Source organism: Agelaius tricolor, unplaced genomic scaffold (assembly GCF_023055355.1).
Source record: "Agelaius tricolor isolate 1412-34295 unplaced genomic scaffold, bAgeTri1.0.p SCAF_10, whole genome shotgun sequence".
In the NCBI taxonomy this organism is placed as follows: domain Eukaryota; kingdom Metazoa; phylum Chordata; class Aves; order Passeriformes; family Icteridae; genus Agelaius; species Agelaius tricolor.
In genome coordinates this window covers 15,230,823-15,255,823 of record NW_027269270.1, presented here as the reverse complement: position 1 = coordinate 15,255,823, position 25,001 = coordinate 15,230,823, and the positions used below count along the sequence as shown (strand labels likewise).

General features: G+C 36.4%; 2 long non-coding RNA genes across 3 annotated transcripts; both read right to left on the bottom strand.

Moving 5' to 3' along the window:
• Positions 1-2,150: 2,150 nt before the first annotated feature.
• On the bottom strand, positions 2,151-7,856 carry LOC139593430 (uncharacterized). The gene is made up of 3 exons (XR_011680296.1): positions 7,202-7,856; positions 5,471-5,587; positions 2,151-2,330 (listed from the first exon to the last, which is right to left on the bottom strand). It is a non-coding gene; the product is annotated as an uncharacterized lncRNA (long non-coding RNA).
• Positions 7,857-12,277: 4,421 nt separating this feature from the next.
• Positions 12,278-24,588, bottom strand: LOC139593429 (uncharacterized). 2 transcript variants are annotated; one of them, XR_011680294.1, is made up of 5 exons: positions 23,732-24,588; positions 22,725-22,995; positions 21,966-22,096; positions 19,842-20,002; positions 12,278-12,420 (listed from the first exon to the last, which is right to left on the bottom strand). It is a non-coding gene; the product is annotated as an uncharacterized lncRNA (long non-coding RNA). The 2 variants fall into 2 exon arrangements; XR_011680295.1 differs by lacking the exon at positions 22,725-22,995.
• Between the last annotated feature and the right edge of the window lie 413 nt (positions 24,589-25,001).

Here is a 25,001-nt window from a genome sequence, read left to right as displayed (position 1 = left end):
ACAAACTTATCCCCACCAGGAACCATCTTATCCATCTGAATCCATAATAACGTGCATTTAGGTTTGGAACTCCTCCAGCTTCAAATTGTTTTGCCGAATTTCATAAAAAGTAGTGAAAAAATCACTTTGTTTCCTCCTTGACGACCTCTGAAACACATTTCAGCCTTGGGCACTTTTTAAAACCATGCACAACAATTCAGAATAGAAAAAAATGACAGACCCCATACTCCAGCAGTGCCAGTAAATACCATTGCAATAATGTTATCATTCACTGTCAGATACTGAAAAGGTACAAATTGAGGCAGACACTGTGGGTTCACATGGTACTGTGTGAGGCTTTTTCTTCTCACTACTCTTCATTGCTTATTCGTGCAGACACCACTAATGCATTTCCATCCAAAGGAGGGTTATGGTAATGAACTACTAGTGCTTTTTTTATGCAAGCGAATTAAACTAAGTCAGAAGTCTAAGACTTCAGTTTGTAATATTGTTCAGTTCACAGACAAAATAATTTAATATATTTTCTTAGGCCACTTGAGAAGAGTTCATAGATACAGAAAACTTGAGCAAAAACCCAAACGTGCATTATTTCAAAGTTCCTTCCTCAAATATTCATTCTGCATATGTGCTAAGCGTGAGGCATACCCAGAACCTGTTTTGTTTAAGACATATACTCCCCATAACTCTGTGGTCCTTCCTCATCCTGACCATTCAAGAACTGAGCCACAGGCCTGGGAATCGAGCCAGACATTTGTAGCAACACATGACAGTAGCATGCTCCTGAAAAATTGAATACTCTGCAGTCACTTAAAGCCTACTACAAAATACTCCATCTATACTTTTTTTTTCTATCACAGCTTATGCCTGCATTACTTTGCTGCTGATAAGGCATGCTTATGTGGCTTTAGTACCATAAACAACTATGAGCTCATCTAAAGTTTGCTTAACTAGGGTCATGCAACCATACAGGCATGGATTGTATTTATTTCTTTAGAATAAAAGATGAAGAGCATAGAGTCAGATCAATAAGTTGATTTCCTCATTTTGTCCAATAAAAACCAGCAATTCTGCCCTGAAAATTTAATTTTAAAGATTTGTCTGTGTGTTTCCCCACCAAGATTTTTATGCTCTCAATCAGTGTTAGTGTAAATGACCTACAGTTCCAATAATACATTTACAAACTTGTGGGAATCCTTCAACAGTCAGGCCAAGTCTTCAGGGTTCCACTGTATAAAAAGGTGCCTCTGGTCACTGCTACAGCCTGTGACCCAACAGAAGTGCTGCCCAGTGCTCATTGTCATGGTAAGCTGGATTCTTCACCTGGTGGCCCCCAATCACCATGAAATCATCCTTAACATTCAAAAAGTCTTAAAATTCAGAAAGCAGTGTATTTGCTGTTAAAGATGTATCAGGAAATTCACTAAGATTCTAGACCTGCTCTATTTTTTTTTTTCAATTACCTAGGCAATAAATTTACATTTTCAGATAATCAAAGAATTTTACACATTAAAAAATTTTCTGGATGCCTATTCAAACTCAAACATTCTCTTCTGCTTCAAGGACTTTCTGTAGTCTACATCTGGATGCTGAGGAAATATTGACTCCCTTTACTTTACTTTTAGAAGTGTGAGTAGAAAAGGAAGAGCTTTTCTGTATTCAAAATATAAACACACCTGCATTAATGACTATCACATCACTTTGCTTAACTAATAATAAATTCTATGCATACAGAAAATAAACATTAAATCCAGCTGTTGGAATGGGACAGGAAGGGGTTCTACTCACATTTCATCACCTCTTCAAATCTAGGTTTCATATACACAGACAAACTTGGTGTGAACCAATAAGGAAGAATAATGCACACAACTGTGTCTTAATCTGGATGTAATCTTTTGATGTGATCACAGCTTCACTTGGGTTTTGAAGTATAGATAGTGTGACGTGGAGCCAGTGACATGGAGTGTGACAGTGAAACGTGACAGCACTCTTTATCACTGACCCTTAGATTGAAATAAGAAAAAAATTCTTACAGACCAATAATTTTACCAGAAAGAACAGCCCAGCCTTATATGCAAAAATGGTGTAAGACAATGATTAAATACACAATACTTGCCTGCAAAAGCAGTAACACTTTCTGCACTGACCTTCGTCTCTTCCTGCTGTGTCTTCCCCTGAAATGCCTGTGGAGGTCAGTAATGCACAAAGCTAATAGGGGACTGTGAGTGCCGGGCCTCTGCAATGTACTGATGATCGCATCTTTTTCTCTGCAAACAAAGGTCTGCTCGCTGTCAACACTTCACAGAAAATTGCTGGACTCGTCAATTAGGCCACTATAAACAAATGTATAAGCATATATGTATTTAGACATATACCTGTACACACACTTCTAAAATCATGAAGCCTGCAAATTAATAGAAAAGCAAGGCAGAGCAGGTAATTTCTTATCTGGACAGCTCGCTCTCCAGTCTAACAACAGAAGTGGCAGACAATTGAGAATATTTCAAATACAGTAAGGGATAAGAGGAGGACATGTTGAGAGAATTATAAACATTAAGAAACTTGCTTGAAACAATTCTGCTTTGGGGGGTCCCAAGTGAGCTTTTCAGTTGTTCATTTGTTTAATTAGAGATTAATAACTGCATTTAGCCCTGTAGAAATGAACTTCTAGGACCTACTTGAATTACACAAGATAATTCGGCAAAATTTGAGAAAACCATTCCTTTTTGAATAATTTTTTTTCATTCCACATAGCTAATTGCTATCCTCAGTATGTCACACTTCGATATCCACTTTGCTCTTAACACTGCAATGAATGAGACCACTGCTGAGCAAACCAGTCAAATGAGCTTTTTCCAGCTAAATAAAGGAACAGACCAGTTTGTATATTTAGCACTGAAGGACAGATATAATGCAACAACACAAAAAAAGAACTATAGCCATAATACAAATTAATATAACTTTATGCTGTTTTATTATAAATAAAAAGCTAAACACCACCTTTGTTCTCTAAGCATTGATATATAATTTTATATCCTGAATTTGTCATTCAAAAGCACCCAGATTAGGCTGCAAAAGTTATCTATGCACAAATTTGAACAAGCAACACCCTTTCTCAGTTATTTTTGTTCATGATGGCTCCTTAGGCACACAAATGCATGAATATTTTGCATAAGCAAAGGGATAAAAGGAAGTTTACAGCAGATATAGTCCATTATATGAATGTCAATAACTACATTCAAAATCTGTATTGAATGTTTAAGTTAATGTTCAGCAGAAAATTTCTAGCTAAACTTTATGAAATCTGGGGACTCTTTCTGTGAAGAAGTTGCAGCAGCATAGCCACATAAGCTTGACATACCCCAGCTCTTGGGAACTCTGGACCCAATTTAAGCTATTATAGTTCTTTTTTATCTAGACATATCACTATATAACACAATGACCTGGGCTCTGTTCTGCAATGACAGGCCATGACCAATTCCCTCTGAATTCAGAGGAAACATCTGACAGCTAAGGAGTCGGGCTCCTGGATTGCCAGCTACTGGCATCCTAATGGCATTTACTTTTCTTTTTCAGCACTGCTGTTTTCCATATGAAAATGGGAATTCATTCAGAATAATTTGACACCTTCTCATAGCATTGCTTTTCAAGGCCAAATGGTACTAAAGTCTTCTTCAAGCAGGATTTAGGATTATTTTTTAGAAATCACAAGAATGATGCTGTAAATCAAGATTGTTTTTATAAAGAGTTTCCTTCTATATATGTTTCCATTACAGCTCTTGCAAGCCTAGGCAAGGTGAATATTACAATAAAACAACATGTACAAGACAAGTTGATGATCAAAGACAGCCAGTACAGCTTCACTAATGACAAACTGTGCCTGACCAATGTGGTGGCTTTCTGTGAGGGAAGACCAAATGATGCCATCTGCCTAACCTTCTGTAAAGCCCACAACACAGTATCACAGAGCACCCTTATCTCCAAATTGGAAATGGACATGGAAGCAAAGGGTGGGCTACTCAGTGGGTAAGGAATGGGCTGGATGGGCACCGAGGGTTATGGTGAGTGGCTCTACATTCATGTGGAGGCTGCTGACGAGTGGTGTTCCTCAGGCCTCTGTCTTGGGGCTGGTAGTTTTTAACATCTTTACCAATGGCACAGACAGTGAGACTGAGTGCAGCCTCAGCAAGTTAGCAGATTACACAAAACTGAACGATTGTTCTGTACCAACCCCAACCCCTCTAAAACCCCAAAACAAGTAAACAAAAAATGGGACCACACGACAAACATCACCATCTCTCCCCTTATTTTTATCAATTTGGCAGTCACTGAACCCCAGATACCCAAACAACACTCTATTGACAAATCTAAGGATGAGGAGAAAGCACAAATAAAGAAATTACTTTTAACTTGAGACCAAACTTCATAATCAGCCTGCAATCAGAATATATTTTAGAATCATTTCAATGTTTCGTTAACTGAATTTTCAAAAAATACAGGTGGATTCTTCATTTAGTTCTTGATTATGGAGGAGAAAAAAATCCTCTTTTAAATAATTTATCAGCTGTTTTATTTGAAACTTGTGAATACTCTTTAATGCAGAGATCATGAGAATGGACATTCAAAATTCAATGTACTCAGATTAGTTTCACTTTCTCAAAAATGTATGTCTAGTTGGGAAAGCTCTTTTTGTTACATTTTTTGTTGTCGGAATGTGGAGTACTTGAGAATATACCTTGATAAATCATGTTGATGCAGTTTTTATTTTGACTGAAATTCTGATTGGTACTCCAAGTTACTGACAGTGACAGATATATCATAACAGTTCATAAAATCATGGTTATTCTTAACTTATCTATATCCTGGAAAATACTTGAGTAACAGACACTTTTGTTTTTGAAACATCTGTTTCTAAACCCATGCTGTTTCACCTGAAAGATAGAACTTACTTATTGAATTAGGGTTCCTTAGAGGTTAAGCAGGTAATCCATGGAGATTGTTGCCCAAGTTTTCCTTAGCTGCCATTCATTAAATATATTCCATCTCATGAACTATGAGCCATTTCACTTTTAAGCATTCTTATTTCCTTTAAATTTACCTAAAACTTTTATAGACTCTGTCAGTACTGCCCACAGACATTTAAGAGCCCACATTTAAAACATTGCCAATAGAGAAGAATAAAACATTTAAAATCTAGATTTGATCTGACAACAGCATTATCATGTTTAAATTAGAAACAGATTAGACATAACTGAAGATAAAGAGGACACAAGCATCACTCCCATTTTGGTGGAGTGGGCTTTAAATTATCAGATTCATTCAGAATACATTACGCAGAAACATAGAATTGTTATCTTTCGACAGCCTTTTCTAAGAGTTTACAATTTCTCAGTTCAGTGAAGCTTGCCTCCAAGCTTGTTATCAGAACAAAAAATGAAAAATCATTTGGTTCAGAGCACAGAACTGATCTCACCTCCAAAAGTACACATTTTCTTCTGATAACCAACACTTCTTTGGACTGTAGAGGTACCGCTTCATGCTTTCCAGTGAAGTCAATCTTTTTAAGATTCTTCCGCGTTTCAGGTAATTCCTAACCACATTTCAAGTAGATATTGTTTGTCAGTTTGCAGAGCCAACACCCCCCCCCCCACACAAACACATATTTTCATTCTCCCCAACTTTGCCTGCTTATTCTCTTTTTCTGAAAAATATTAGCTGAGCTTGTGTAATTCCTTCCCTGTTGTTCTTAGGCAGTGACAAAGATGGACTCTCTACACAGAAGAACTTGCTAAATGCAGTTTATGGGAAAGATTAAAGATTATTCTTTACAATATTCTACATTTTCTAGTTAGAAAATGTTTACATATATTCAATTTTGAAATAATCTTCAGCAACACAAAAAATACCTCAGTGATGCAACTCATGATAAAATAGTTTGAAAAATATATTATTTTGACCCATCCATAAGAAAGGCACAAAAATACACATAGAGACAACTGAATGTATTAGTAAGCCTCAAACATGTCTAGTCATTTTGCTTAACCTGCTTAGCTCTTAACAAGGGTGTGCTTGAACCCAGTCTGATCCAAAAAAAAATAAAGCCATATTCCTTACATTCCTGTTAGACATCCCAAAGGCTCATCTGCTCTACCAGCCATACCTGTTGCTTACAAAAAGGTCAGCCACAAGTCTAGTTGAATATGGACATGGACTCACTCACAACAGTGTCATTAGACACAGTAATTAAAAGGCAAAGATATACATAAAGATAAATGTATTTTTCCCTTGATGTTGTTTTGAAAAAGTTACATGGGGCTTTTGCAAACATCTGTGTTTACTCTGAATCTCATTCAACTTAATTCTGCAATCCTGTGACACAGCTGAACCTCATTACCTCCATGCAAGTTATATTACTGAGAAAAGTTTCCTATCACTATTTGAAGAAAGTGGCTGGAAGTTTAATAAAAACTAGCAATCCTCTGACAATGTGTAAACAAGAACACAATGAAATACCTGTCTATAAATTGTACATTAAAATGCATATTTCCATGCACGTGAAGTTGATTTTTTCAGCTGCGTTAAGAGGCGTGACAGATTAGAAATGAAGAGTAAAGAAATTATTGGGAAAGAGTCCCCATTTTCATATGCAGTGTACGTCTTCACATTTCCTGCAAATGATGGTAGGGAAAAAATAACTACAGAAACACATTTAGTCACTTGGAAAAATCAGGCTGATAACAAAACTCTGATTCATAAAGAACCACTGTTTTAAACACTGAAAAAAATCAAACATTACAATGGTGCTATTTTTACTGCCTCAATTTTTGGTCTCCTAACACTTCCCTAATTAAAGTTACATTAAAGAGTATGGTTCAAATTTTCAAGAGGATTGCCTCCACTTCGCATGTACCATCTCTGCACCATTCCTGTACCTCTGTGCGCAAACAGGCACATGCTCATCATGGAGCAGCAAGGGCTGCTCCAAGCAGAAACAAGCAGAAACACCCTCATCAACCAAAGGCCCAGTCCCAGAGGGCCTTAAGCATGGCAGCAGTGCCAGGCATTCATTCTGGGTGCATCAAAAGCCCCAGACACAGTCAGCAGTAAAACAGATCCTGGGTTTCACCGGCAAGTAGAGCCAGGATGGTAAGAGAGACAGAGATAAGGGCAAGCAAGAGCACACAGCCAGTGGGGTCCGCCTCACCTGGAGCACAGGTCCACAGCCAGGTCCGAGCACCCCCAGGGGCAGGGTTGAGGGGAGGCTGCAAGACAGGAACACCCCATAGCTCAGAGGAAGTGAGGCCACAGGGATGAGCTTCTGTGGAGTCCCCTGGGTGTGGGGAGGAGCCCCAGGAGGAGCTGGTCAGGGCCATTATTAGTGCACTCAGGACTCTGACAGTTTGCACACCTGCAAAGTGATTAAACTGCTAATTACTTGACCTACCTGCACAAAAGGGGTGCCCTAATCCTTCAAGGTTAAGATTACTCTGTAGATTTTTACAGTAAAGGGATTTAACCTGCCTCAGATTATGTACAGAAAAACCTTTTAATTTTAAGGCAGGGGTGAATTGAGACATTTTCAGTATTTGTTTGCCAAATCAAAATCATTTGCTTCCTGTGAGACTTTTAGCTCAGATCATCTGGAAAAATGCAGTAAGTCTCATGAACATTTTGGACCCTCAGAATTTTAATGAAATTCCAACTTCCCTTTACTAAGAAATTGTCCACTGAGCAGAAAGTGCTCCACACGTACAATTTCATCATCAACCCATTGAGTACCAGTCTTTGTTAAAGTGTTGTTCCAGAACAGAGACAGTGGCCCTCTTCCTCATGGCTACTTGACTTATTTCTTCCAGGGTATCCATCTGATCTACATAATGCTAAACAATCATCCAAAAGTGGAAAAGCAGAAGAGACAAAGATTAAATTCAAGAAAGAAAAGACATCCTTAAAGCTAAGTCACATGCCAAGACCTAAAATATTGCACTGATGGCAATGACAATTATAACTTGTCAGTCAGCAGCAGGTTTCCTGTCTGCTCTCTGAAACAACTTAATAAGAAATGAGTGCTTGGATACATGTTTCTCACGTATCATAATTTCTGTTTCATGCATCACACTAACATCAAAAATTCAGAGTACCACTGTCATCAGGTAGAGACAAAACAGTGCACTTGCTATTTCTCACATCCCCCAACATGTTGATTTAACTTACAGCACTTGCTAGTGAGATGGACTGCGATTCAGATCATTATGGCCATCAGTGTCACTTTCCAGTAGAGCTCCAAAAATGCAATATTGTGTCCAACTTTTTCCTTTGTTTCCTTTTCACTATTGTAAAGTGTAACCAATTTATATTTAATCTATTTTTGCCTGTGTAAACTGTGATATTGTGATATATTTATTTATTGATATTTGTTTCCATCACATATGAAAAACCTGCAAAAGGAAGAAATTACTCAAAGACTTTGCATGTCCTGCTAGTCTGGCAAAAATACTCTTGCACAAAAACTTGCATTTACATTAAATTTCTAGCATAATTATTTCACTGTAATTCACTAAACACTTTCATCTGTGGACATAACCTCCCAGCTTATAGAGAAGGAAATTATTGCAGATACATAGCTCAGCTATACTTGCAGATCTGGGAGCAGAAATAGTATCAGGTGTCCTGATGGGAAGTAGTAACCAAGAAAGCAAACATTCAACCTATAATCACAAAGAAACCAGCAGTTCTTGACAAGTGCCCAGCCTGAAATATGTAGAAGTTGACATCAAATTCTCAGTAAAACATTGACATCAAATGCTCAGTAAAACAGGCACTGTAAAGCCAAAGATTGCCTGTACACAATGCAGAAGTGAAAGTAGATGGCAAATTCCCGAACCAGCTTTGAAGAGAGTCCATCCAGCTGCAGATTTCAGTGTATATTAGAAAGCCACTCTCAACTTGGCAAGTGAACCAGAAGAAATTAAAAATAAGTTAGCCAATATAATTTTAAAAATATGTGCCGGTGGCTGATGGAAATGGCCAGATACATTCATAAAACAAGAGAAGCAGAGGTTATGGAGAGTCAAATATGACGTCTCACTGGGAACAGATGGGAAAAAGTCCTCACATCCTCTCTTGAGATATTAGCCTTCTTGGCATTAGCCATTGGATAGGGGTGAGTCAGCTGGCAAAACAATTACATTCTAATGTAGCCTAGAGGAAAGGTCAACTGTGACACTTAAAAAAACAAACAAACAAACAAAAAAGGAAAAGTAGCAAAAGTAGGAATAACTGAAAAGGGTCTTTTCCAAAGTATTTAACAGTCTATCTACAGGTGATACAGTATATAGCTGGTTTTGATTAGTTCCCCCATAATATCATAGAAATTGCCATTGACATTCAGCCCAAAGAAAGTTTAAAAGTTATTTCAATGCTATTAAAAAAAAGCTGCGCTTCAGATAAAGGAGTGGATTTAAATGTTGCCTCAGTGTTTTCATTCAGATACGGAAGAAGACACTTGATAGCTTTGAACAGCCCATCTAAAATCATGTGTTCTATGTATTCAGTGTAGAGTTTCCATTCATCAGAAAGAGGATCTGTCTGAAGGAAATACTGATTGTCCTGGAAAGAGTAATTTAGAGAATCAGTAACAGGGGTTTAGAATTGCTCTTCCCAGTGTGTATTTCTTATTCCAGCTAACTGAGTCCAGGAATAAAGAAACTCTCACTTTGATGAAGAAAAGCATTCCCACTATTTACAACATAATTACCTTTTCATTGTAACTTTTACAAGTACATCTGGAACTCGTTACAGAAAACTATTTCCCTTTGGAGTTAGATTTGCATCAGCAAATTGCAAATGTTTGAAAACATTTCTAGCTTTTACTTAGTCCTGGCTTTCCTAAAAGTATTTACACCTATTTAGTGACAATAGCTACCCCCAGAACAAAATATATACAAAATACTACTGTCATGTAGACTATCTGGAAAATCTTTCCCACTGTTTCTTTAATTGTACTTCATAGGGGTTTTTTTTAAATCAGTTGATAGAAGAAAGGATTTCTGCCATTTTTTTTCCTTGACAAAAAAAGTGTTTGACTCACTCTATATAACATCCAGTTTCACATTATGCTTGAATATTCTGATTCTGTCATTCACAGTTTAAGCAAGTTCTCTCTGCCCGTTCATAATGGTCACAAAGACCTGCATTCTGCCAAGTCAGAGGCAGACATCATTTGTTTGTCAAAACTTTCCAAATAATGTAGTCTACTTGCTTTGCAACATGGTCTCCCACAGCCTCTGGCACAGATTTTAAATAGTTAAATTTGCAGTATAAGAAGAGTAAGAAAAACTCTTGTTCTACTTAAGGTTATCAGAACTATCTTTAAACAGATTCCTTCCTTCTTTATTCAGTCTGTTCTGTACCAAATCTGAATTTACCAGTTATGCTGCAATAAACCATTAATCTTATCATTTGGGAAGAGTCTGACAATCAAATGTGCTCAGTCTTCTAGTCTTAAAAACACCTAATTCCAGGTTCTCAGTCGATTCAACATTCTTATTATGACATATCAGTTGAATCTGCATCCTATTTACACATTAGTAAACAACCTGGCTTTTAATGTAAACAAAAAGTTCCAGGATAGCCTATAAAACTGAATATTTCTCCCTCTCCCTAGGATGGATGACTGGACAAAAACAGGACAAGTTTCTCTTACTGCAGCTCCTCTTTTTTCTTTCTATCATAGTTTCTGTGTGAAATACTCAGACAATGCAGCCAAACTGGTAGAAATCTGGAAGTGGACATCACCCTGTTTTGAAACTGGATGATATCAGCCTGTTCACCATAACCCTTTTGTGCCCAAAGTGTGAGCCAGTTGCTCCCCCATTGCACTGACTGGTTTATCCAGCTGTGTGCTGGACATTTTGTCCTGAAGGACCCTGTGAGAGGCAGTATCAACAGCCTTACTGAAATCCAAGAGGATGACATCAGCTGCTTCTTCCTTAGGTTAGCCAGGTGGGTTACTTTGTCATAAAAGGAAATCAGGTTTGATAAGCAAGGCTTTCCTCTTGTGAAGCTGTGCTGGCTGTGACCAGTGACTGCACTGTCTTTCAGGTGTTTTTCAATACCTCCCATAATAATCTTCTCCCTAACTTTACCAGGCACTGAAGTGACACCAATAGGCCTGTAGTTTCCAGGGTCCTATCTCTTGCCCTTCTTGAAAACTGGGACAATGCTTGCCAACCAACTGGGACCTCTCCAGACTCCCAAGATTGCTCAAAAATCATTGAGAAGGGTTTTGCAATAACATCAGCTAGCTCCTTGAGGATTCTTGGATGAATCACATCAGGCCCCATAGATTTGTAGGGATCCAGCTGGAGCATCATATCCCACACAATTTCAGGATTTACTGAGAGTTAGTGATTATTCTCACAGTCATGGTTCTCCAGCTCAGGACTCTGAGACCCCTGCCTTGGTCCATCATCTGTGTTGAAGACAGAGGCAAAGAATGCATTAAACTGCTCAGCCTTGTCCATGCCCCTGTTTGTGAGGCAACCATCCTCATCCTGTAATGGGCTCGTGTTATTCCCACACTGTATTTTGCCATTAATATATTCAAAAAAACTTTTTTATTGTCCCCAGCAGTTCTGGCCAGCTTTAATTCCAGGAATTTTGAGCAATACCTACAGATTGACTGATGTGCTGAAAATGTGTTCCATGCCTGAGAAGCCTCTTGTAACTCATAAGATCATTTTAAACTGCTTGCAGTCACTGGTGTGTTTTCATAAGATGTATTACATCCATTCCTTAACTTAAACAAACAAAAATACTTATGGTAAGAGATTTCCATTTTATGATCGTATAAACTACACGTGAAATGCCAAATCCACACTCAGTGATTAAAGAAATAGCAGTTTCAGATCCAAAATCTATCTCTGGGCAAAAACCCAAGGGCTTCCTGAAACATTTTACATTGGTGACAGAGGAGTTTCAGGTGCTGCACAGAGATGCTTTCTTTCCCACTTTTGTGAAACAGCCAGGAAGAACAGGGCTTATGCTGGCTGCAGGCAAGTCTAGTTACTGTTCAGGGATCCCAGGGGCTTTTCTGACAGTACATGGGGGTTCCTTTGGCAAAACTTCAGCAGTAAACATGGATGATACTAAAACAGTTATCAACTGCTATAACCAGGACTTCAAACACAAATGAAGATACTGTTATATAATAATGAAGTTCATGAAGACGAGAGATCAGTGACAAACCTCAGTGTGGTTTGTCACCATGCAGATCTGGACACTTACTTTAAGAGCATTGTGAAATCTAATTTCTGCTGCAGCTACGAAGATAGCCATATGACCTTTCTTTATATTTTTCTTAAAGTGAAAAAATTTCTTCAAATTTCATTGCAGAAATTTTCCTCCTCTTCCACATGACCCCTGCAGAGAATTAGAGAAATTAGGAGGAAAAAATTCAGTGAGGAGTATACTTACAAGTATGATTCAATGCTCATTGAACGGATTATAAGAATCAAAAAGCATCCTATGAGAACTTTATGAGTACATTTCCATATTTTTCATGCACGTCAAAATATACCTTTAATTGCTTATATAAAGATGTGCAGATCCGAGCTTTTAGAGACAGGAAATAGAACCAAAATGTCATGGGCTACGTCAGCTTTCTTGTACATCTATGCAATCTCTGCTGTAATTATTTTCTATTGGGATTCTAAAGAACTGGATAAAGCCTGTCAACTTTTTGTCTAAAGTTTAAGTGTTTTGCTTTCACTGAATTTCATCAGAAGGTAATTTTGTTGCAAAGGAAAAAAAAAATCTAAGCATCTGCATGTTCATTTTAAAGTGGAAGTTTAATATAATTTGAATTTCAATGAAATAAGATGAGAAAGTGTTCAGATTTCAAGTATTTTTAAATTTATCATGAACGTGTCAGAGCCTCCAGAACTTGTGTTTTGGTTCACAAGAGCATCTGCTTTTTAAAAACCTCCCAGTTTCCTGCTACTATTACTGCACTGTCAAGTTCCTTTTTATAGTATCTCCTTTTTTAAATCCTAATTCAGGGAGAAGTCATCTTCCATACTCATGAGTATCTATTTTCTACACAAGGAATAGATATCATTACAAGCTTGATCAGTAAAGGGAGAATTAAAAAATTTCCATGGCCTACATTTTGGCTGGAAGGATTGGCAAAATAGAACAAATTTTCTGAATCGTACAATAAATCTCAGAATGAACTAAATCACTAAATTCCCATGAAATCTGCTTGTAATCAGGCTAAAAATATTGTGGGAAAACTGCTTGTGTCATGGTTCCTTCAATAATTCTAATTTTGGTCTTGTTTGAAAGCCAGAAGTGCCTAACCTGAAAATGTGTGGAATGTTCCAAAAGCCATGGCAGCATTTTGAGAAGATTAGCAAAAACCAGCTGCAGGTTTATTTTGATTTCAGTTCAGCTTTCTCCTAAGTCATTTGACTAATTTCAGTATGTGTGGAAATGTTTCCTTACTTTCTGATTACTTTAGAAACAGTTATTACTTTAAAAACAGAGAACATACAAAATTTAATCGCTTATATCCTAGCGATTGCAGGGTTAAAAATGAAGACACTACTCCAAGCATCTTAATATTTCTTTGAAGGAGAAAAGATTTTTAATTTCTATCACCAAAGTGTGAAAATGAACAAAAAAAAATTTGCTCTTCTTGTTATCATATAAGAGGTATGTAAGTATATACTTGTAAAACAGTAAGATTACTAAAAACACTGCATAGCAGAAGGAAAAAAGAGGCCCTTGGAACCAAGCTCCTATGAAAATACAGCATGTGTCCAATGGGAAGAGAGAAATTAGTAAGTATAATCCAGAAAACAGGAAAAGAAAATTACTGTGTTCCTTAGACTGCATATAAAAAATTGAAAATTCCTAGCTAATTACATAAAATTTATTTCAAACCCCAGTTGAAATATAACATATGTCTTTAGAGAAATAAATATATTGAACTATACTAATTAAGGTATATTAGATTAATTAATTTAATAATTAATGAAATTAGCAAATTAAGAATTCTAAAAATAATAATTAAATTAAGAAGAAGTTGGAGATTTTTCCTACTTATTATCTTTGATTCTCAAATGTCTCTTTTGTAGCAGGTGATTTCCTCATCAAACATTGACAGAACTGAAAAACTGGGATAATCTACTGGTGGCAGGCCTTCCCAGTAGATTACTAAATACCAGCAAATTCGCAGAAAATTAACTGAACAATAAATAAAGAACTGCAATTTTATTCTAAAACATTTTACTCTAAAACCTGAATTTTCCTCAGATGTTCTTCTGTTAAAATAACAGAATAATCTGCTAATTAATTATAGGGTGTTTTGGGAGGTTGGTTTTTGTTTATGGTTTTTTGGGGGTGTGGGGGGGGCTTTTTTGGGATTGGTTTTTTTTGTTGTTTTAGTATGGGGGTTATTTGTCTATTTTATTGTGAGGTGTTTTTGCTGGTGGTGGTTTGGTTTGGGGGTCTGTTTGCTTGGAAGTAAATTAGGAATGGCATTAGGAAATACACATAGGATCCTGGTTTACAGTTAGGTTTATTGCCTCTTCAAATGCAAGATTAACATTTTGTGTGAATAGTAACAGTGTTGAGGAAGATATTAAGAACTGAATGATGGGAACTAATTTAATAAAGCTATCAAAAATTAAATATAGAAAACAAAATAATGGAAAAATCTAGGTACTTTTAGAATGAATAGAAAACATTATCACAAAAGAAATATAACTTTATATAAATACATAGATAGATAAGAAAATAATATCTGTCTTATTTCTGTAACTAATCATTAGAATAAACTTTATCTTTGATCAGTTTGTAAGAGTGGTTCTGAGATGCAGTTAAGAATGATGATTGGAACAGCTGCTGAAAGACCCATACTTTGTGCTACTGGAAATCAGAGCAGATAAGATGCCCAGAAAATACCTCTTAGGAAGGCATGAAGTATTTGCATTATCCATTTCCGAAGCAACACGGGACACCGGAATAGCAATCATTAAATGTGAAGAAATACTCTGACGTAGCATTGTGAGACAGCACTGCAGCCTTGCACGTGGCACTGGCCAGGAATTGGTGCTTCTTAGACATTACCTACCCTCTGCAGCTCTTAAGCTACAACAACAGGCCAAGAAGCCAGTGGTACAAAGCTCTAAGGAAACCATTCTGGCAGAATACATGAAAACAGCTGTCCTGAAGCACTGGACACACGTCTGTCATAGTTACTCCACATACCCAAATAATGGCCTGAGATGAGAATTATTTTTTTTTTCTCTGATCTGGTTGTACTTTCAGTTAACATCACTTGGGGAAAAAACCCCGTGCTACAGGAGGCATTTCTGGAACTATTGTGAACTGCCTGTTGAATCTGGTTTGTCCATGTCCAAAATAAGTCTTCTTGTTATTACAGAACCATAAAATGGCCTGGGTTGAAAGGGACCTCACTGATCATCTAGTTCCAACCCTTGCCATGGGCAGGGATACCCTATGGAAATTGGTCATAATTATTTCCATGATACTGTGGGAAATGGCACTGAAGCTACCACTTCTGCAGATGTCAAGTCTGCAAAAGGCAAATAGCAGATGCCTAGCGGACAAATTCAATAAATATAACCAAAAAATTTATAGTGTGATTTTATATAATTTTTCCCAATAACATGTTTGCTGCATTTGAATATGCATTACCAGCAGCAGTCTCTGTTTATGGCAGTTTGTGGTTAAACACCCATAAAAGCTAACTCATTTGTTCTATTTTGAACTCACTACACTCATGCTGACAGCCCAAATTACAGTATTTTATTATATTGTATCTTTACTATGTACTTTATTTATCTCTGTTGTACCTTCTAGTATTTGGCATCTATTCAAAACCTTTACCTGTGCTCTCCTGCTGTTCTTGGGGGGTTTTGTAACTTCTTTTGCTTTGTACTCTATCTAGTGCTCTTTGGAGCACTATCTTACTTTCACACACTGCAAAGTTCATCAGTTTGGAGAGCTTATGCAATCTCTCAATGACACTAAATCCCATTTGTTCATCTGATTTGCTACACAGCTGCAAAGATGGCCTGTGTATTAAATCACCAATTGTGACCACCTGTAAAACACTGCTTGTAAATATGCTCTTCATGGCATAAAGCCAGCTTAATGTAGCAGTTAAATTTTTAAATTAAATGTCATAAGAAATGTGTACGTTACCTATGAGCAATTCACAATTCAACTGCTTTGCATACTGCCCATTTATTGTTTGTTAAAATCCATGTGTTGGTTTTTTTATGTCTCTTCATCTGTTCTGCTAACAGAGCACCCATAAAAATTGGAACTTTTCATGGGGCATCTAAGTTTAATTCCTTCTGCAACAGCCACATTGACTTCATTTTTTCCCAATTTCTTTGAAAGAAGATGATTTTCTTAGATCTAAAAAGTTTTCCCTCAGCTTCTCAAGCAATTCTATTTCCTGAAACCTTACAAATTCTCCTTTACAGTCTTACATAACTCAATGTATTCAACCATCTCTTTTTCATCCATCTTCTCTTTTCCATCGTGTTTTTCATTTTGTTAGATATTTGGCTCATTTACTCATATATTATCTACTCTGATACTTTATATTTTCCACCACTAATTAGTTTGCTATTATCTGAGAAATTTACAGACTTTACATGCCATCATGGCACACAACTCCCACTGATTTTAGTAACTCCCATTGACTTTAACGTGAATTTTGTGGCTAACTCCCTGGCAAATCAGAAAATACAGCGTCTAGTGGATATAATCTGAGTTTAGAATCACTTATTTAGGAGAATAATCTTTTAAAAGCTTTTTCTGGTCTTGTGCTCTTGCATTATTACAACTTTTAATAGCTGAGGGACCAAAGAATACATTTTCACGTAAATTAGAGTATTTGAGGTCTACATGTCAAGATTCAGAACAAATCAGGAAAGATTAGTCATTTCCCCCTGAGTCACAGTCAAATTTTGCCCTTGCTTTTATCATTACAGTCTATGGTGGTCTTCTCTCACCTATTGCAGATGAAAACACGACTTGAATAATGAATGAGTCTATGATCAAAAATATGCAAATCTTGTTCTTCATTTCAGTATTTGGACATATCAACTTCAATTTCCTAAATCCTCTCTACTAACTCAAGCTATTAATGATGCTAAGACAATTATCTAAATCTACCAGACTGCCTATTGTTCATTCAGCAGAAACCCCTATTTTGCAAGAATGTCAAACTGTTTCTGTAATATTTCATATATCATTTCCTTTTTCTTTCACAGTCTTTCTGTGTCTTAAGTAGTAGCCCGGGTGTCTACAGCTACAAGACAAAGAAGCTTTGTCTGAAAAATTAAATATTCTTATAGACCATCTGATATGACTAAGAAAATCAGGTCAGCTTTTAAATTCTCAACCCCTTCATCTATACCTTAATCTTGTGTTCTTTCCAACAGGACTAAAATCTGCGGTTACTTTTTGGTCATCTAAAAAAATACGTCCCGTTTTTCCTCCTTCTTCATGTAATTCTAAAGGCAGGTTCTCCAGACCTGGGTATTTCTGTACCCATTTTTCATTCCTGACATCAAGCCAACTCTCACATAGCTGCAATCTCTAGTACAATTGATGACAGCAGGTTTTCACTGTTTGTTATATTTGCTTTTAAAGTAAATCCAGCAGTTTACAAAACATAAACCTGAACATTAGAAATACTTACTGTAAATCAGAACATGAAGTCTTTATTAGACACCAAACTGTGATTATCCTTTATCTAATTTCAAGGGGAAAATTGATGGAAGTATTTTATATCATATATATATATATATATATGATAGGGAAACAACTGCTGCTGTGGTCTGGAACACTTCCAGTGATCAAGGAGCTGGCAAAGTCCTGAGCCACCTTCTCAGACCAGTATGAAAGCTGGCCATGAAGAGGATATTTTTGATTCCAAAATGGCCAGAGTACCTTAAAGCAAAAAACTTTGCATCTTGTGTTTCAGAGAGGTAGTTCCTGCAGTATCACTTACTGTGAGCAAACACCAGGACTGCATTCATTGTCTACTGTTGCCTCTTTGTCAAATAAGCTGTGATTGGAGTCCCAGTCACTGGACATCTCTGCATACAAAGTGACTTGCAGCCACAATGGCTGGCATGATATGCATCTATCTGGTATTCAAACTATTGAAAGCTTTTTCTTTTCCCACTTTTTTTTTACTGAGGAGACATTATTCCATGTGAAAGAAAGTTTTATATAAACGTATATAGTATTTATCCAGCAATAAAAGTCTTGAACATTGAAAAAATAGCTTTTGCCAAAATTATTAATTTCCCAAGATTTGCTGTTTAATTACATGAAGGCTAAAAGCTGCACATGAATCAGATTTAAATAAATCTTTAAAAAACAGGCTGTGCAAGTACAAAATTTAAAAAGGGGAGGAAAAGGAAAAGAAAGAAAGAAAAAAAAATAAAGAGCAAAACCCCCAAACCTGTAGCTGTGGAAAACAGGCTAGCTGCAGCATGATTTATTTTCATCCTGCCACCCATTCACACTATATCAAATTTTACCTCTGAGCCCCGAAAATTTCTCAAGGCAGATAAATTTCCATTGGAGGTTTGCCTGGAGCCTTTTTCATGTCTGCCTCATCAGGTGTCCTACCAACGTGAATTACTCTAGTTCAAAGTATAATTTTAATACAAATTAATCACAGCACATACTCAAATATTTATCAAAATGTTTCTCAACCTAGTAATTTCACACTATAGAATTTTGAGATATGAAATAGATTAAAACTTTACCCTAGAAGCAGCTTCCAGTCCTTTTGACTCTTGAAATGCAGGATTTAATATTGTTACTAAGTGGTGACCATTCATCTGCCAAGCAAATCTCACATGATGAGAAGCTTTCTGCATTACAAATGTATGGAAAGTTCTATCTCAGAATTCAATTACAAATCTCAATACTTGCAATTCAGAGCAACAGCTCCAAAATAAAGCTCTTTAATTTCAGATTATAATTGAAAATGTAACCAAATTACTGTATATTCTATTGCTTTTGACACCACTGACAAATACAGGAACTAATCCTGTACCTGCCACGCACATTATCACTAATGCAAGTAATCCCATTCAAATTAAGAATGTGTAAACAAAAATTATTCATGTAAGTAAAAATTACAAGATAGGGTGGATAAATCCCCTGAAATTGAATGATACAATCCATTTATTTAGTTTCTTTCTCTAAGGTATGTGGTTTCACGTGCCCAGTCAAAGCTAAAAGTACAACTGAGACTACAAAATCTTAAATATCAGATACTGCACAGGATGCAGTCAGCAGAGCTGATACAGCTGTTGATCTTATGAATAAAGCAGCTCCCAGGATCTCCCTGCATTCCTCAGTTCATGTTCTCCACACACTCATAGTCTAGGAGACTCCTGACTCAAGCAGAGGGCTCAGCCTTATGAGCTGCTACGTAAGCAGGCACAGCCTACTGCCATGACAATACCATTAGAGGAAGTGAGACAGAAACAAACACTGACAGGATTATATTTAGAATTATTTTCTGTATTCTCCTGCCTCAGTTTTAGATCCTCAGCCCATCACTACACAGTCACAGCACAGATGTCTTACCAAGAAATGGCACTATAACGAAAATAATAACATCAAAGGAGCATTTGAGTAAGAAAACGTTTTTAAAGTCAACACCATCCTCATTTAAAAGGGCTGAATAAAAATGCTATCTGATCCCTTCAAATATTAAAAAGTTTCTCATACACAAGTCCACAACCAGTACCAGACTATCCTAACCATACCTGTGCCACATCGCTGATCCAGTGGAGATAGGAATACACTTCTCAGGGAATTTTTCATTGTTTCCAGCACCTTAACCATCAGTCATGCTTCAATCTGCCTCTGTTGCAGCTGGACTTCTTGTCAGATGTTATTAACAGTCCAGTACATGAAATTGTCAGTCCTTTAAATAGCAAGGTAAAGGCAATTACTTTGTAAGGTTAAAAGCAGAGTTTTGTGGAGAGACACCCTATTTTTATACATTAAAAAAAAAAAAAAAAAAAAGCAAGCCATATCTAGATCAAGCATGTGTCTTCTGTGCAAGAGTAATAACCGTATTTCACAAAAAATTGAATAAGTCTATTGTGTAAATGAAGGACTCCCTAAGCACACATTAACAAGAGAGACCATAGCAATCTATCATCTCAACAATCCCTGAACAACAGGATCTGTAAGTAATTTGGATAGAAGAGTTTGTGACAGCTTCATAGGAATTACTGCAAGTTGCATAGGTAAAAATCTACAGAATGAAAGGAATAGAAATAGGATGTAGGTTGTTCTGTCAATTCACATATGATCAAGCATTGAAAGTAGCCTTGATAAAACAAGTTTTTTTCTCACTAGAATAAGAAGACAGGGATATTACTGGAGTGCCTGAAAAGTCACATGAGAGCTAACCATAATGAGAAAATGAAATAAATATTGTGTTGCTAAAAGAAAATATAAATAAATTAAAAATATTTATTTTTATGTTTCAGTTAAAGCAAAACTTAGCACTGTATTTCTCATATAAAAACATTATACATATATATATCTATGTCTGTCTGTCTATCTATCTAATCTATCTATCTATAGCTTAGCTTGACTTGGCCTCCCAGTCAACCTATCAGTCGGGTGACTGAAGTGTAAAAACAGAAAAACCTGGATCTATCTCTTACAAGTTAAGGCCAAATTATTAATGTATAACAGAGTCTGGTACAGGCAGAAGTAAGTGTGCTGGCATTATTTCAGTTATAAATCTTTTACCTCACCTCCTTTTTTGTCCTTGTATATCATCTTATATTGAGATAGTCACAAGAAATTTGACAAGTAGGGCAATGCTTGAAAACTGTACTATCCTTTTCTTTGAGGAACAATTCTGCTTTTCTCCATCTTATGGAACTCTCAAACAAGACACACACAAAGAAATGCTTGAAGGACAGTGAGAGCATATGGCAAAATACAACCCTCTCATCTCAACTTCTCTGCAAAAGAACTAAGCAGTTGCTGTCTATGAATGATTAGAATTTATCTGCTAGCCCATAGCTGTGAATAGTCAGAAAAGAGATATTTTAGAATAGTTCAGAAATGCTTGTCCACAGTAGATTAACCCTTCATGCCAACACATTTACTGCTGGCATAAGTCTATTTTGTCAATAGGGAAGTGTTTACAATTTGACAACTTTGCATGAATAGAAAGAAACAACAGAAAGTTTAAAAAGACAAGCTGAAGGGAACAAAAGGTAGTATGTCGATGCCCTTGCAAAAGGCCAGTTTTTCACTTACAATATGCCACCTAAAATTTAGCACCTTGATATTAAAGAAATCATTTATATTCTCTCTCCTCTGTTCAGGGATTGTTCCATGTGTAATGAACAAAAGCAATTCAGGTTGATGCAGATCATTTCATCAGTACCTCACTGCACTTCACAAAAGCCACTAATGATCCTTCCTCTCCCTTCTATAAAGCTCAGTGGGAGTTGTGCCACAACGTTCATGGGAGTTAGAGGTATCTCAATTCTCAGCACTGTTGTGTGAGGTACGAAAATAGTTCACAACTGCAACACATTACTGGAAACTTAGGCCACAAGATGGTGTTCTGAATGCACATTAGAAGCCAAACCAGCAGATCCCAAAACACCTCAATAATGACTGATTCATCTAAATTGTAACACCTTTTCTCCATACTTTTCTGAAACTTTGATGTCTCTCAGTGCTATTATTCACTAACTTCAAACAACTTTTGTAAGTAAAGCACACTAAAAATGAAAAAAGGCATATAACTTAGAAAAACGTGATCATAATAAAATAACACAATACATTGCACATAACAGCTGCCTCTACAGAAAGAGCTTTATGGGAATGCTACAGCATTTGTATTTACTAACCTGTTGTAATCCAGTGGGCTGTGTTTACTTTTCTGTATTTGCCTTCCAACTCCAATGAAACTCTTCCCTGATGAATAAACTTCTTCACTGAACACTTTTGCTCTCTGACTCCCAAGTGCTGTTTTCTCCACCTGAAATGAGTAGCTGTGTGAAAATCTTTAGGGAACACCAAAAGAGTTTGAGACATCAAAGCTGCTGCTATCCTCTTTTACCAATAAAATGTTTAATTTTGGCTACTTCAGCAAAAGTGCTTTCAGTAACTATCAGTGGCTTCATTCATTCATGTGTCACTAACGCTGCAAGACGTTGCTGGGTTTTTTACCCAATAAATAGGTGTGCAAAAAAAATGCAGATTGAGACAACCAAAAAGTAACTGCCCACTTTGAAAACAGTTTAGGCTACCTAAAACTTCCATAAATCCTGTTTCTGCAAGAGCACTGGTGTTGGCAACTTCTTGTATCTTCTATCATATAAAAACTAGAGAACTCAGTCAGGAATTTGAGGGTATTTGAAATCGCACATTTGTCCCCTCTTTGCCCCCTTCAGAGTGCCATCACTGAGAATTTTTAGCCCTGCCCCATCCCTGGGATTTCAGGTGGGAAATTTCAATAAATCTGTTGTTCTTCACTTCCTTTTCTTCCATTAAGTCATCAAAACTCATTTTTCTAATTCAGGCAACCCCCAACACATTTAAAACATGTAAATCTAATGATAATAAATACAAAAAGCAAAAAAAGGTGAATACAATAGAATGCAAACCTGACAGGGTAGTGACTTTATCCTGAAGAGAGGATTACATGGCATCAGGTCACAAACTCAGTGCAGACACCAAAGTGAGACTGCAACAGTTAGTGTCAGACTTAAACTCTTAAGTCTTCACTGCAACACCTTCACTGAAAATCCCACTGCATTTAATTTTGAAATTAAATATAAGTTCTTCTTATATAAGTTCTTCTGCCCTCTCCTCCAGGGCAGTCAAATGCAATTCAGCTTTGATCCAAAACCCTTATATTGTCACAGCATACATAAACTGAGGAGAAAAAGGACAAAAACAGCTGTAGTACTGTTGGTCTGAAGCATTCTGTGCAGAGCTCAGAACCTGTGGCTGTTAAAATCAGTCTGCACAGGGAGAGACAGCTTCATTCACGTGCTTATAGTTAAATGTTCTTTCCAAGTGCCTTTGAAACCAATTCCACTGTACTAAAGCCACTTTTTTCAAACAGCCACGATATGATAAAGGGATAATTTGCATTAATCAAATTTCAACTACTGCAAACAAACCATTTTGAAAAGCAGAGACCTTCTCCCCAATAACTGATAATTACAGTCAGAACATTCTAGCTTTCCTTGTCTCAAGTGAACATACACATTGTTCTTCTAACAATTCATGCATCATATACTACACTATGTTCCTAAGTCCACTACTTTTTGAAAAATAAAAGACATAAAATTGTATTTTATTGTATACATCGTTTAAATATATTATCCCAGTACACACAGCAACATTTCAGGATAGTTACACAGCAACATTTCAGAAATTTTATTAAACAGAAAATTCTAGTGCAGAAGAAAAGTTCCACTGGCTAACAGCTGCTGCCTTTTTTAGGGTTCCAAGTAATTTTTGTCTTTTAAATATAACAAATGTTCTTAAAACTTCTGAATGCATACACTTTGCTGGACATTTTCTGTTCCTCCTTCTAGGTCTATTTTGAAAATCTCTGCATAAGCTCATTTCAATTTCTAAAAATACATGTAATTATACTCACAAGTTTAAAGTCTTGGCACTTCTCTATTTCTAAGCATAAGATTCCAGTTAATCATATAACTGTATAATATCAGCCTGTGATAGTGAAGATGCCCCTGTAAAAAAAAAAGAAAAAGAGTAAAAAATGTTTTGCTTGATGCATGACAATTAATACCCATTTTGTTCTAGAAATGCATGAAATACAGAAAAACCTTTAAGTTTTGACAGACAAACTGAGCAGAGATGCACATGCATTAGTATAACAGGGCACATATTTAGTGGTATCAAGATGATCTGTGGTAGAGTAAGCTGAATAAAGGAAATAATTTTCTAGAGCAGAAAGAGAGACAGAAGTAGCAGGTTTTGGGGGTTTAAACAAACCTCTCTTGTATGAATAAAATCCTATGGATTGGCATCAATCTGCAAGTATTTTCTATCATTCTGAAGATTTTTATCCTCCTTTTTCCAAATAAATGAAAAATGCAAAAAAAGTACCAAAGAAATAACCCAAACCCCAAACCAACAACAACAACAACAAAAAAAAAAGAAAAAAAAGGAAGCCTTTTCAAGAAAATAAAATTTAAAAAAACCAAACCAAAACAAGCAAAAAAACTTCAAGTACTCAATATCAGATGTTCTGAGATTTTTTCTTTTAATTTTCTTTTATTCCTTCCCAGACAAAATCCTTTGCCAATGCTGAACGAAAGTTAGGAAAGGTTTGAATTTTTAAGGGTTCTTTTTTTGATGAGTTCACTATGAACAGTAAAAAACATCATCCTACCCTTAGAGCTATCTTTTCCTCAACATTGTGCAAGATGTAGTAAATATTTACATCCTTATGCTTCACTCTACTCCCCTGTATAATGATATGCTGCCATACCTACACTGTCTTTATCTAACGTCTGATTCATTAATGATTGTAAGGAACACTGAGAAGCTCACTTAAAAGCATAATATCAGAAACAGCTTTTTCAAGGAGCATCATAAATGAAGTGTCACTATAATAAAATCCAACTTTTCTATAAGAAAGGGTACAATTACATCCATATGTATTTCCTACACACTAGAAAGAATTATTTTAAAAATTTCTAATCAACAAAAATGCACTGATATCAAGTGCATTTAAGTACAAAAGGGATCATTCAGTAATGATTCTATTTTTAACATCTCATATTTGTGAACTGGAACCCAAGTAAAAGAACAGGCTTAAGCTGATCCTTACCAGACACCAGGCCACTAAGGGTTACAATCTGCATCTCTGCTTTGTTCCTGTTCTCCTATGCCAAGGTGCA